The sequence below is a fragment of the Dendrobium catenatum genome, unplaced genomic scaffold, assembly GCF_001605985.2.
Source record: "Dendrobium catenatum unplaced genomic scaffold, ASM160598v2 fragScaff_scaffold_226, whole genome shotgun sequence".
Classification (NCBI taxonomy): domain Eukaryota; kingdom Viridiplantae; phylum Streptophyta; class Magnoliopsida; order Asparagales; family Orchidaceae; genus Dendrobium; species Dendrobium catenatum.
In genome coordinates, this window is record NW_021318688.1 from 776,791 (window position 1) to 791,000 (window position 14,210).

The following is a 14,210-nucleotide window of genomic DNA, read 5'->3' on the forward strand; positions in this document are numbered from 1 at the left end:
TTCAACCTTTTTTTTGGAGCACCTAAATTTTCAATTAAAACATAGAGGCGAAGTAATCCAAGGAATTATCAATGAAAGTAGGAGTTAGCTACAAGAACGAGACCTCACATTCCACAACCATGAATATATCTAGACTAGCCAAGGATACGCCCACACTTCTAGAAAGTGATTGTTGGTGAATCTGTTACACCGGCCCAGAAGGGGCCGGCTGGTCCGGGACAGCCCGGACCGGTCCACTGTTACTCCAGGCGGAAGAGAGCAGGTGGGGAGCGGGATTTAGAGAAAAGCCATGTGGGCTTGGGTGATGTTAGGAGGGAAAATTTTGAATGTTAAGGGGCTGTTTGGGTATTTTGCTAGATTCCTTTTGCTTTAATTAGGGATGAATGTTAGTTTTGGAGTTATCTTGAATTTGAATTACTTTGAGATCTAGGGTTTGGGTGTTCTTGGGCTCTTGGCTTTGCCGGAGATCGTTGGAGAGTTTTTCCTTCCTCTCGAATTGAAGGAAAGTTGTATCTTGCAAGTGCTTTTCATTTCTTATTGGAATACAAGTATTTGCCTTGATTTTCTACAAGTTTCTTCTCATATTTCCACTGTTTTTGCTGTTTTTCTGCTGTAAACAGCAGTTTTGCTCTTCTTTTCATACTAATCTTGGTTAGGTTTGCTTGCAAACTCAAGTATTACCTTAGGGTTACTTGCGAACTCAAGTATTTCCTATAAAATTGGTATCAGAGCGTCGATTTGGGACCACCGGTGGCTGAAATTCTGAAATTTCAGCAAGTTATCGTTTCCGGAAGAAGATTTTTTGAGATCCGTTTGAAGAACGATGGCCGGGAAGAAGGTGGACGTCTTGGAAGGCGAAGTCGGTCAATTGAAAACCGATTTGGAGGAAAGATTTTTTTATTTTCAAAATCAAATCACTACCAACAATGAAAGGTTGGAGGAAAAATTCACGGCCATGGAAGAAATGATGAAAAAGTTATTGGAGATGAAGACTAATCCGACAGCGTCGGAAGCAAGAGAGACTACCGGAGACCACGGCGTAGGAGGAAATCCGAACCCGCTTAGGGGGAGGAGGAATCAGGATGTAGAGATCCTTGAGGGAGAAGACGATATGCCACCTCTAGAGCCACTTTCTAGGGAGGAGATGAGCATAGGAAATGATCGAAGATGGGCTGATTTTAATGAAAGAATAGGGGAATTTCAGCGTCGAGCTGCTGATTTTGAAGGTAGAAGAGGGGAATATGACGAAAGTGAAGATTTTGGCGGAAGAAGAGAAGAATTTCAGCGTCGAGGTGCTGAATTTCAGCATCGAGGTGCTGATTTTAAAAGGGGAAGAGGGGAATATGACGACGGATTCGGATACCAACGCCGGAGGGAGGACCGGGACACTTGGGAAGCACCTCATCTTAGAGGAATGGGAGGTTATGGAGAGTACCGGGGTAAAGGAAGGGATCCGAAGATGAGGAAGTTGAAGATGCCCATCTTTGAGGGCGTAGATGGCCATGGTTGGATCTATAATTAAAGTGGAGCGTTACTTCGCTGTCAACAGGTTGACAAATGATGAGAAGCTGACGGCGGCAGGATTGTGTCTGGAAGGGAAGGCGTTGGCATGGTATCAGTGGCGAGACAGGAGGGAGCCTATCCGGAGCTGGAGAGAGTTCAAGGATTGTATATTAGAGCATTTCCGAGCCGATGGGGGAGGAGACTTCTATGAACAATTCTTTGCTTTGACATAGGAGGGGACTGTGGCCGATTACCGGGAGTGATTTGAGTACCTGGCAAGTAGATTGGATCACATTTCTGAGTCTGCCCTAGAAGGGAATTTCATGAAGGGGCTTAAACCTGAGATCTAAATAGCAGTCAGAGTGCTAGAGCCAAGGAACTTAGGCAAGGCCATGGAACTGGCACAATTGGTGGAAGATTAGACGAGATTAGAAAGAGGAGCTTGAGGCAACTACTCAGGGGGATCGTATAAGATGACTACTGTTGTATTACCCTCCAAAGGGGTAGTCCCAGGGAACCAGAGGGAGGTGCCCAAGGAGCGATTTAGTGGAGGGGAAAATGGGGGATAGTTCAAACGGTTGAGTGAGAAGGAGGTGCAGGAAAAGAGAGCAAAGGGGTTATGCTTCCGATGTGATGAGAAGTATATGCCCGGGCATAAGTGCATGGACTGAACTCTTCAGGTTCTCCTTGTTTATGATAACGAGGAAGACGAGGAGGAAGGTGTGAGCAGTTCTGAAGTGGAAGAGAAAGAGAAGTTGCCCTTGGATGTGGCAGAAGTCTCTCTGAACTCTGTAGTGGGATTCACTCCGAGCCACACTATGAAAGTGAGAGGAGAGATAGCTGACCGTGAGGTGGTGGTGTTGATCAATAGTGGGGCAACTCATAATTTTATTTCCACCCAGATCGTGGAGTCGCTTGGGATGGAGCTAGTGGATACATAAGGCTATGGGGTGATGATGGGCACGGGAAAGGTGGAAATGGGTAGAGGAGTTTGTAGAGAAGTGGTGCTGAAGATTCAGGGGATCCAGGTGAATGAGGACTTCCTTCCCTTAGAATTAGAGAGTACTGACGTCATCCTAGGGATGAAGTGGCTGCGTACATTGGGGGAGACTAAGATCAATTGGGGGACACTAAGGATGGAATTGGTGATAGGGGGAGAAGGAGGATGATTCAGGGCGACGCCGGGTTGACCAAGGCTGGGGTTTCTCTCAAATCCCTAATCCGGACCATTCAACAGGAGGGAGGAGGCTATTTGGTGGAATTGCACGGTTTGGAGGGAGCTAGAGTGGAGGAGGGAGGAGATATACCCCTCTATGTTCAACCGTTGATTCAACAGTTCCAGGAGGTGTTTCAGCCGCCTCAGGGATTACCACCATAGAGGGAGCGAGAGCATGCTATTGTGTTGAGGGACGGGGTTTCACCCATCAGTGTACGTCCTTACCGCTACCCTCAGTTCCAGAAAGATGAAATTGAACGGTTGATCAGAGAGATGCTGGAAGCAGAGATCATCAGACCCAGCATCAGCCCTTTCTCTAGTCCCGTTCTGTTGGTGAAAAAGAAGGACGGCAGCTGGCGATTTTGTGTGGATTACAGAGCACTCAACAAGGAGACTGTACCTGACAAGTTTCCTATACCCGTTATCGATGAGCTGTTGGATGAATTAAGCGGGACTGTGATATTCAGCAAGATAGATTTGAAATCGTTCTACCACCATATTCGAATGAAGAAGGAAAATGTTCCCAAGACGACTTTTAGAACTCATGAAGGCCATTATGAGTTCTTGGTGATGCCTTTTGGTCTCACCAATGCCCCCTCCACTTTCCAGGACATGATGGATAAGGTTTTCAAACCATATCTTAGACGGTTTGTGTTAGTATTTTTCGACGACATCCTGATATACAGCAGGTCAGAGGTCGAACATTTGGAACAGTTGAAAAAAGTGTTAGAGGTATTGCGGGAGCATCAGTTGAGGGAAAATTTAAAGAAATGCTACTTTGCACAAGCTAGTGTAGAGTACTTAGGTCATGTAGTATCAAAGGAAGGGGTGGCAGCGGATCAATCCAAAATTGAGGCAATGCTAAAGTGGCCACTACCAAAAAATCTGAAGGCGCTGAGGTGATTTCTGGGATTGACAGGGTATTACAGAAGATTTGTAAAGGGGTATAGCACCATAGCGTGGCCACTTACGGAGCAGTTGAAGAAGGATGGTTTTTTGTGGGGACAAGCAGCCACTTCAGCATTCGAGAGCCTGAAGAAGGCAATGACTACAATGCTAGTCCTTGCTTTGCCAGACTTTACTCAGACACTCATTGTGGAGACAGATGCATCCGGATACAGATTGGGGGCAGTACTTAAGCAAAATCGGAGGCCCATCGCTTATTTTAGCCAGGTATTGACTGCTAGAGCAAGGATGAAATCAGTATATGAGAGGGAATTGATGGCCATCGTGTTGGCCATCCAGAAATGGTGGCCATCCAGAAATGGCGGCCCTACCTACTTGGAAGACACTTCATTGTCAGGACAGATCAGCGGAGCCTGAAATTTCTTCTGGAACAGCGGATGGTGATAGAAGAGCATCAGAGGTGGTTGTCCAAGTTACTTGGGTACGATTTTGAGATTCAATACAGGCCAGGAGTGGAGAACAAGGTGGTAGATGCCTTGTCTAGATATATGGAGGAACTACAAACAGTTGCTCTATCCGTTCCTTTGATGCTTGATTGGGAGGCCATCAGAGAAGAAAGTGCTAGAGATGAAAGTATGGGAAAGATCATGGCTGAGTTACTAAAGCAACCGGGTAGCCACCCAGGGTACTCACTGGAGGGAGACAAACTGCTGTATCAGGGGAGATTTGTGATGCCCCAGATGTCGATCCACATCCCAAACCTACTCCAGGAGTTTCATGGGAGTTCAGTGGGGGGGGGAGTCAGGAGTACATAAGACATACAGGAGGCTAGCTGGGGAGCTGTACTGGAAAGGGATGCATAAAGATGTAGAGAAGATGGTAGCCAGATGTGAGGTCTTCCAAAGGAGTAAGTACCTAACTATGTCACCAGGAGGATTATTACAACCGCTAGCTTTGCCGGGTAGAGTATGGGACGAGATATCTATGGACTACATAGATGGGCTGCCTCGTTCGGATGGGTTCACGGTGATCTTAGTGGTGATAGACAGGTTGAGCAAGTATGTCCATTTCATTCCCCTCCGACATCCCTACACCGCAGTAACAGTAGCATCAGCCTTCATCAGAGAAGTGGTCAGATTACACGGAGTGCCAGAGGCGATCGTATCAGATAGGGACAAGGTGTTCCTCAGCCATTTCTGGAGGCAGTTATTTAGATTGCAAGGAACAGTTCTCAAGAGAAGCACATCCTACCACCCACAAACGGATGGCCAGACGGAAGTAATCAACAGAAGCTTGGAGACGTACCTAAGATGTTTTGTTTCAGATACACCAAAGCTATGGGCAAAGTGGCTATCCTGGGCTGAGTACTGGTACAACACGTCATTTCACTCGGCTTCACAGATGACCTCATTCAAGGTGTTGTACGGACGGGATCCCCCTCACTTGGTACACTTTGGGAGCAGTAGTACTCCTGTTTCGTCAGTAGAGGTGTACTTGGAGGAGAGGGACCGAGTGCTCGAGGAATTAAAGAGGCACTTGCTGAGGGCGCAGCAAATCATGAAGAAGCAAGCAGATGGGCATAGAAAGGATATCCAGTTTGAGGCAGGGGAGAATGTATTCTTGAAGCTCCGTCCCTACAGGCAGAAGACAGTCGCCAACAGGAGGAATGAAAAGCTGGCTCCAAGGTACTTTGGTCCTTATGAAGTGATGGAAAAGATTGGAGCCGTGGCATATCGACTGAAATTACCCCCATCGGCGACTATACACCCGGTTTTTCACGTCTCACAGTTGAGAAAGTCCATTGGTGATCACATCACCGTTCCCGAGCTACCGGCGACACTTACGGAGGAGTTAGAGATGATCATGGAACCCATGGAGCTGAGGGCTATTCGCCAGAAAGAAGATGAAACTAAGGAAGTATTGATCCAGTGGAAGAACCTTCTTGACTATGAGGCCACGTGGGAGCCATACGAGAGGACGAAACATCAGTTTCTTGATTTTCACCTTGAGGACAAGGTGATTCTTTGGAAGGGCGGTAATGTTACGTCGGCCCAGGAGGGGCCGGCTGGACCGGTCCAGCCCGAACCGGTCCACTGTTACTCCAGGCGGAAGAAAGCAGGTGGGGAGCGGGATTTAGAGAAAAGCCACGTGGGCTTGGGTGATGTTAGGAGGGAAAATTTTGAATGTTAAGGGGTTGTTTGGGTATTTTGCTATAATCCTTTTGCTTTAATTAGGGATGAATGTTAGTTTTGGAGTTATCTTGAATTTGAATTATTTTGAGATCTAGGGTTTGGGTGTTCTTGGGCTCTTGGCTTTGCCGGAGATCGTTGGAGAGTTTTTTCTTCCTCTCGAATTGAAGGAGACTAGGAGAGTTGTATCTTGCAAGTGCTTTTCATTTCTTATTGGAATACAAGTGTTTGCCTTGATTTTCTACAAGTTTCTTCTCAGATTTCCACTGTTTTTGCTGTTTTTCTGCTGTAAACAACAGTTTTGCTCTTCTTTTCGTCTTAATCTTGGTTAGGTTTGCTTGCGAACTCAAGTATTACCTTAGGGTTACTTGCGAACTCAAGTATTTCCTATCAGAATCCTTGTGAAGGAATATTTCAGATTGAATAATAGCAGAAGTTAGCAGGACATGGTATTTTGTCCCCCGAAAAACAATGCAATATCATTTAAGACTCCATAAAAAGTGAGTCGATTGAAGCAAAATATTGTGACAGTAAAAATTGGGATGCTGAGCAACTAAATTCCAATGTTAGTAGTTCAAAGTTTATATATTGTGCTATGGATTTGTAATGGGTTTCAAATTCAATGATATTCATCCTCACAAAATTGGTGAGGATTAACTCCAAAAAAAATGATAAATAATCCACGTCATTAACAAAACAAAAGGTTTATAAAAGCTTGTTATTAATATAAACATGTCAGAGTATCATATTATATCAAATTAAGTAAAAGTAAGATAATATCAAGTTGAAATGAGGCATTAACTAAGTTTATGACAATAACTCTTTCATTCCTATCTTCCAACTGTTCAACATTGAACTTCCAAAAATTAAATTAATAGCATAACAATAAAACAAAAGTCATCATAACGAGTGGCTTTCTCCCATACCTCATCCTCAATGGAGTCCAAGGTCTCCTAATCTTCTTCCTCTTCTTCTTTAATCTCTCACTCATTCTTCTTCTTCCTTGAATAGTAATCAACAAAAAAATAGAATATTAATTAAATTTTAAGAACTTCAAATAGTTAAATTTCTTTATATACTTCTTTTTTTATCTTTTGTTGTTGGCTGCTACTTGCTTGCATGAACTTTAGGTAGATTTAGGTTATTAAGTTGTTAATCTTTAAGCTTTCCAACATGTGTATGCGCGCGTGTGTATATAATTTGGTTGAGATGTATGCCTCAAGCTTTTGAAGCGAGGCACACCTCAGTAGTTGTGAGGTGTACGCCTCAACAAACTGCTTGAGGCATATGGCTTGAGGTGAACCTATATGCACTGAGCACACACACCTCGTATTATGTAATTTTAAACAATGTGTGGATTTATTTTATTCATATAATTGAAATCAAATGGTTATTAGCATGTTGTGAATTGCATTAAAGATAGACTTTGACAAATTATTTGACGTGTTTCTTATGAAGCAGTGTAGAGGTACAGCTTGGTGGCTCTCTACTAGATGAAGCTTTAGTGAGTTCCATGAAATAATATTTGCAACATTCATTTATTATCAAGAATAATAATCCTCCCACCACATCCATCATTTGGTATCAAATATAAAGTAAATCCAGATAGCTCTTCTGACACAGTTTGGTGACTTTTTCCCCTCTTGTTGAAACTCTTTGGCATGTATTTCAATCTTGCAATTTACGCTTGTTTCACTTAATTGTGCAGCCAAATTTCCGCCCTTGCATGGCTCTTCACCCTCACAATATCTCAAAATTTTCTGTTAAGTGTTTTCTCCTTGCCCTTTCAAAAAAGAAAAACCCCATTTTTCCTTAGCTTGTTCCACCTAGTGGTCTCTACTTCAATACTACAAAAGCAACTATTGATTCAAACACCTCACTATCGATCCTGCATCAAAATTTGTAACTGTCAAAAGCAGTTATTAAAGAGGGGTAGAATCGAACATTAAGAGAAGATGTTTTATCGTTATCATATTTGTCATGCAATTGTTCAACACAATGAGGAAGTTGATTACCATAATCATTCAAAAAATAAGAAAGATCTTGATCCTTGTCTGTATCAAGAATTTTAGCAATCAAGCAAGCATCATGACCATCAGCAAGGTATCAAATTCTTAATTAAAAAACTCCCTTTATGCACGGTTAAACCCTTCAATTTCCAAACATCACAATTTCAGCCATCATTCCCTCTCCCTCCATAAAGGTGGCACCTTCCTCAAATCAAGGAATGATATGATGTTTCAGCAAGATCATTTTGAGCATTTCTCTCTCTTCCTATTTGGGGGATGCCATTTGAAGAGATATAAGGAAGAAGAACAAATCCATGTGGCCCATCAAGGCTTGAATTAGGGAGCAGTTATACAATCAAGTCTTGAAAGAGGAAAATTAAATTCAAATTCAAACTCAAAAGCATGAGACCAACCCTTGAAGGAATTATGTGGTATTACTTTATTCATGCAATTGTAAGTGAGTGGTTTTAATTATATAGTAGCTTTGCATTAAGCTTAAATTTGGATTAATTATGCAATGTGTTGCTTGTGAATAATATAATGGTAGGGTTTGCTAGTTCTCTCCTATATTAAGCCGTAGTGAGTTTCAAGGAATAATATTTGTATCTATTCGTTCGTATCAAGTATAATAGCCCTCCCACCACGTCCATCACTAATATTTGAAAATCATCATATCTACTCACTTGAGGTCATTTTAGCAAAAAATCTGTTATCCTTCCTATATTTTTAATTTTTTAAGTTATAATTTATACTCAGTTGAGTTTGTTGATATAATTTTATAACAATTTTTAAATACCGCATTAAAAAAAATTTGCGATTTCACACTTACTTGAATGTGATGATAATTTTTTAGAAATATTTATTTCTAAAATAATTGCTGTGCTTTATTATATCTTGCAATCCACATCAACAAGGATGTGTTGATCGATATTTTGATAACACTTTATTCATTGTAATTTATTTATTCACGCAGCATCTCTAATTCATCGCATTTTTGGGGTGTGTTGATATTTAAATTTCTGCATTGTATTTTTATTTACTCAATTGCAATTAACTAATTAAATCTATTTTTTTTTTCTAACAGCCATTTCATCTCCTATTAGGTTTGTATCTGGACCAACGTTATCAATATGTGCACTTTCTTGACAATTGAAGATATCAAAATTTTTATAACCTAAGTACTCATATTAAAGCACCTACGATGCAACAATATCAAACTTTGAGAGAAGTAACAAAATGCAAGCATCCAAATTTTAATTAATTGGTGTTCAGAAAAATAAAAAATAATAGGACTTAGAGGAGATTTCACCAAGTTTTATTGATCACACTGAAAGATAGATTATAGGATGTTATCTGTTATGGATTATAAAAATTAAATATTTGCTATCACTAGAAGATTTTCTATTTCAAATGAAAATATTGTTATTTGAAGGTAAAGCCGTTCCGAGCAAAGAATTTCAATAAATTAAAGTTTTTGCAGATTGGATTTTACAGTTTACAAAAGTTAAGTACACTGATGTCTTTGATGATCCTTCACCTACTAGATCAAATCCTTCACTGCATATAATAAAAAATATTTAAATCATTAATATATACAAGCATGAGGCTTTTTTTTTCAAACAAATGAAGATGTTTATTATATTAATCAAGTAATATTAATATGCCATCAAGGAGAACCACTTCAACATCTAAGTTTGGATAACATCATATTTGAAATTTGGTTAGTGAATAAAGAAGTGTCTTCATACAGTCATGAGTACGTTTAAACTATCAGATTTAATTGTGTTACTGATTATTGCATACAAATAAAATTAAGTTTTCTAGTAATATGATAGACCGGCCAAATTTGATTGGTAGGGAATTAGGAAATTTTCTAATCAAGAGGGAGTTGTTTAGTAAGGTTCTTAATCAAAAGGAATTAATTAGGAGATGTTTCCTAATTAAGAGAGCATATATGGGGGCTAATTTAGAGGGGATTAATTAGGAAATATTTCCTAATTGAAAAGGACATATTTAGGGGCTAATTCGGGGTGTTAATTTAGAAATATTTCTTAATTGAAGAGGACAAATTTATGGGATGATTTGAGTGCTGATTTGGGAGGAAAATAATTAAGGAAATAGGAGGGAATTAGGGGAGGGTTGTTTGGGTATTTGTTGTTTAATTGTTTTCGTTAAATAGAAAGAGAGGATTAGGGTTAGGGGTATGCTTGATTATTGTGGTTGATTAGGAGTCTTGTTCTTGGTGCCTTGGGCCCTAGCTTCGTCTAGGGATTGGGAGAGAATGATCCTCCTCTCAATTTGAGGATCAATTGTATCTTGCTTTGCTTGCTCTGTTAGTTTGATTTCTACAATAAAAACTACTGCTTAGCTAGTTTTACATTAGATTTGTGGAGTGTTCTTACTATTTTTGTCTATATTGTTAGGGTTTACTTGAGATCTTCAAGTATTTCCTAACAAATTGATACTAGAGTCGATTTTGGGACCGTTTGTGGACTTTTTCTGTGAAAATCAGCAGTTGTTTTTTTAGCCAGATGAAGGGGTATTTGATGTTTTTGGGTCAAGATCCAGATTTTTGAACCTACAAAAATCCAAGTATTGATGGCGGCCAAGAAAGTGGATGCATTGGAAGAATGTCTCGAATAGGAGATGAGCCAAATGAAAGCGATGGTGAAAGATAGAATTTCATCCGTGGAATACAGTTTCTGATCTTCATGAGATGGTGAAGAAGATATTAGAAAATCAATTTCAAACGACAGCATCGGAGACAAAGATACCGGTAGGGAGAACTAAGAATTCTGAATTTCATAAGAGGGAAAATGATGTGAAGATCATGGAGGAGAAAAGTGAAAAGTATGGAGGGAGGCGTGGTTATGGGGGCATGAACCAAGGGGTGTTGGTTGGGAGAGAAAAGAAGGGGATTATGGTAGGTAGGGTGCTGATTTTGAAGAAAGTGGGGGAGAAAGAAAAGAGAGGTTATTAGATTATGAGCATGAAATGGAAGATTGGGAGACGTGGGGAGAGCCAAACACTTGGGAAATGGGAAATTATGGAGGAATAGGGGAAAAAGGGGAGATCCGAAGGTGCGGAAGTTGAAGATGCCCATTTTTAAGGTGATGATGCACACGGGTGGATTTACAAGGTAGAGAGTTATTTCCCCGTCAATGGGTTAATGGAGGAAGAAAAATTGACGGCAGCGGGCTTATGTTTGGAGGGGAAGGCATTGTCTTGGTACCAGTGGAGAGACATGAGGAGACCAATACAGAGTTGGAGGGAGTTTAAGGAGTACTTATTAGAATATTTCTGAATCGACAGAGGAGGAGACTTCTATGAGCAGTTCTTTACACTAATCAGGACGGGTCAGTGGAAGATTACCGTGAGAGATTTGAGCACTTGGCTAGTTGAGTGGAGCGACTATCGGAGACCTCTTTGGAGGGTAATTTCATGAAGGAACTCAAATCAGAGATAAGAGCTGCATTAAGGGTCATGAGGCCTCGTGACTTGGGGGAGGCAATGGAGCTGGCACAATAAGTAGAGGATAAAAAGTACCAAGAGAGAGGAGCCAGGGGAAGCAATTCAGGTGGCTCTTATAGGATGACTACCACTCTTTTAGCACCCAAGGTACCTGGAATGGGCATCATGTGGGGGGAACTTCTAGTGACTGACGGAGAGGGAGATGCAGGAGAAGAGGGTGAAGGGACAATGCTTCAGATGTGATGAGAAGTATATGTTGACGAATATTTTCGTATCAACCCGACCCCGATCAAGCCCGACTAGGCTCGATCGTGCTCGATCGACCCAATCTAATGTCGTCGAGGCGAAATTGTCAAAAATTAAACCCCGATTTAATTAAATTAAATTCAATTTAATTAAATTTAAAGCGAATCAAATCAAATCGAACCCCGTCAAGCGTCGTCGAGCTCAATTCGACGCGATTCGGTGCCGATTCAAGCTTAATTTTGCAAAATTAGCTTGATCGGACCCAATCGGACACAAACCGACCCAAATTGGTTCGGGTCGAGTCCAATCCGGACTCAATTTCAACCCTAATTTCTCAATTTGGGCTGAATTTGATTTTCAAATCAAAATTTGAAATGAAGGGCGGGGTTAATTAAGAAATGTTTTTTAATTGAAGAGAGCAGATTTATGGGATGATTTGAGGGCTAATTTGGGAGGGAAATAATTAAGGAAATATGAGGGAATTAGGAGAGGGTTGTTTGGGTATTTGTTATTTAATTGTTTGCTTTAAATAGGAAGAGAGGATTAGGTTTAAGGGTATGCTTGATTATAGTGTTAATTGGGAGTTTTGTTCTTGGTGCCTTAGGCCCTAGCTTCGTCTAGTGATTGGGAGATAATGATCCTCCTCTCGATTTGAGGATCAATTGTATCTTGCTTTCCTTGTTCTGCTAGTTAGATTTCTACAATAAACACTACTTCTTTGCTTGTTTTTCATTAGATTTGTGGAGTGTTCTTGTTATTTTTGTCTCTATTGTTAGGGTTTACTTGAGATCATCAAGTATTTCCTAACAAATTGATATCAGAGCCGATTTTGGGACCGTTTGTGGGCTTCTTCTATGAAAATCAACGGCTGTTGTTTTGGCCAGATGAAGGGGTATTTGCTGTTTTTTGGTCAAGATCCAGATTTTTGAACCTAAAAAAATCCGGTATTGATGGCGACCAAGAAAGTGGATGCGTTGAAAGAACGCCTCGAATGGGAGATGAGCCAAATGAAAGCAATGGTAGAAAATTGAATTTCATCCGTGGAATACTGTTTTTGATCTTCGTGAGATGTTGAAGAAGATATTAGAAAATCAAATTCAAATGGCAGCATCGGAGACAAAGAGACTGGTGGGGAGAACTAAGAATTATGAATTTCGTAAGAGGGAAAATGATGTGGAGATCATGGAGGAGAAAAGTGGAAGGTATGGAGAGAGGCGTGGTTATGGGGGCATGAACCAAGGGGTGCTGGTTGTGAGAGAAAAGAAGGGGATTATGGTAGGAAGGGTACTGATTTTAAAGAAAGCGGGAGAGAAAGCAAAGAGGGGTTAGGGTATGAGCATGAAAGGGAAGATCGGGAGACATGGGGAGAGCCAAACACTTGGGAAAGGGAAAATTATGGAGGAATAGGAGAAACATGAGAGATCCGAAGGTGCGGAAGCTGAAGATGCACATTTTTAAGGAGATAACACACACGGGTGGATTTACAAGGTATAGTGGTATTTCACCATCAATGAGTTGACGGAGGAAGAAAAATTGACGGCAGCGGGCTTATGTTTGGAGGGGAAGGCATTGTCCTGGTACCAGTAGAGAGACATGAGGAGACCAATACGGAGTTGGAGGGAGTTTAAGGAGTGCTTATTAGAATATTTCCGAATCAACAGAAGAGGGGACTTCTATGAGCAGTTCTTTGCACTAATGCAGGACGGGTCAGTGGCAGATTACCGTGAGAGATTTGAGCACTTGGCTAGTTGAGTGGAGCGACTATCGGAGATTGCTTTGGAGGGTAATTTCATGAAGGAACTCAAATCAGAGATCAGAGCCGCAGTAAGGGTCATGAGGCCTCATGACTTGGGAGAGGCAATAGAGCTGGCACAACAAGTAGAGGATAAAAAGTACCAAGAGAGAGGAGCCAGGGGAAGCAGTTCAGGTGGCTCTTACAGGATGACTACCACTCTTTTAGCACCCAAGGGACCTACAACAGGCAGCATTCATGAGACTCCTAGGGAGAATTCAATAGGAGGATGAAGTGGGGGAAACTTTAAAATATTGATGGAAAGGGAGATGCAGAAAAAGAGTGTGAAGGGAATATACTTCAGATGTGATGAGAAGTTTACTTCATGGCACAGGTGTAGAGATCAAACTCTTCAGGTTCTTATCATATGTGATGACAAGGAAGCTGAGTAGGGATGTGATAGTGAGGTTGAGGGAGAGATGGAGGACAAGATGCTTCTGGATGTGGCAGAGGTATCTCTAAGCTAAGTGGTAGGATTCACTCCTAATCATATCATGAGAGTGAAAGGGTAAATAGCAAACATGGAGGTGGTGTGGTTGATTGACATTGGGGCTACCACAATTTTATTTCCAACTAGGTTGTGAACCAATTTGGGGTGAAATTAGAGGATATAGAATGTTATAGAGTGATGATGGGTATAGTAAAGGTGTAGACGGGCCAGGGGATGTGTAGAGGAGAACTTTTAACCATACAGGGGGTTTAGGTGAGGAAGGATTTTCTCGCATTAGACTTAGGGAGCACTGATGTCATCCTGGGAATGAAGTGGCTGTAGATCTTGGGAGACACCAAGGTCAATTGGGGGCATTGACGATAGAGCTGACTGTGGAAGGGAGAAGAGTAGTGATAATGGGAGATGCAGGGCTCTCCAAATCCATGGT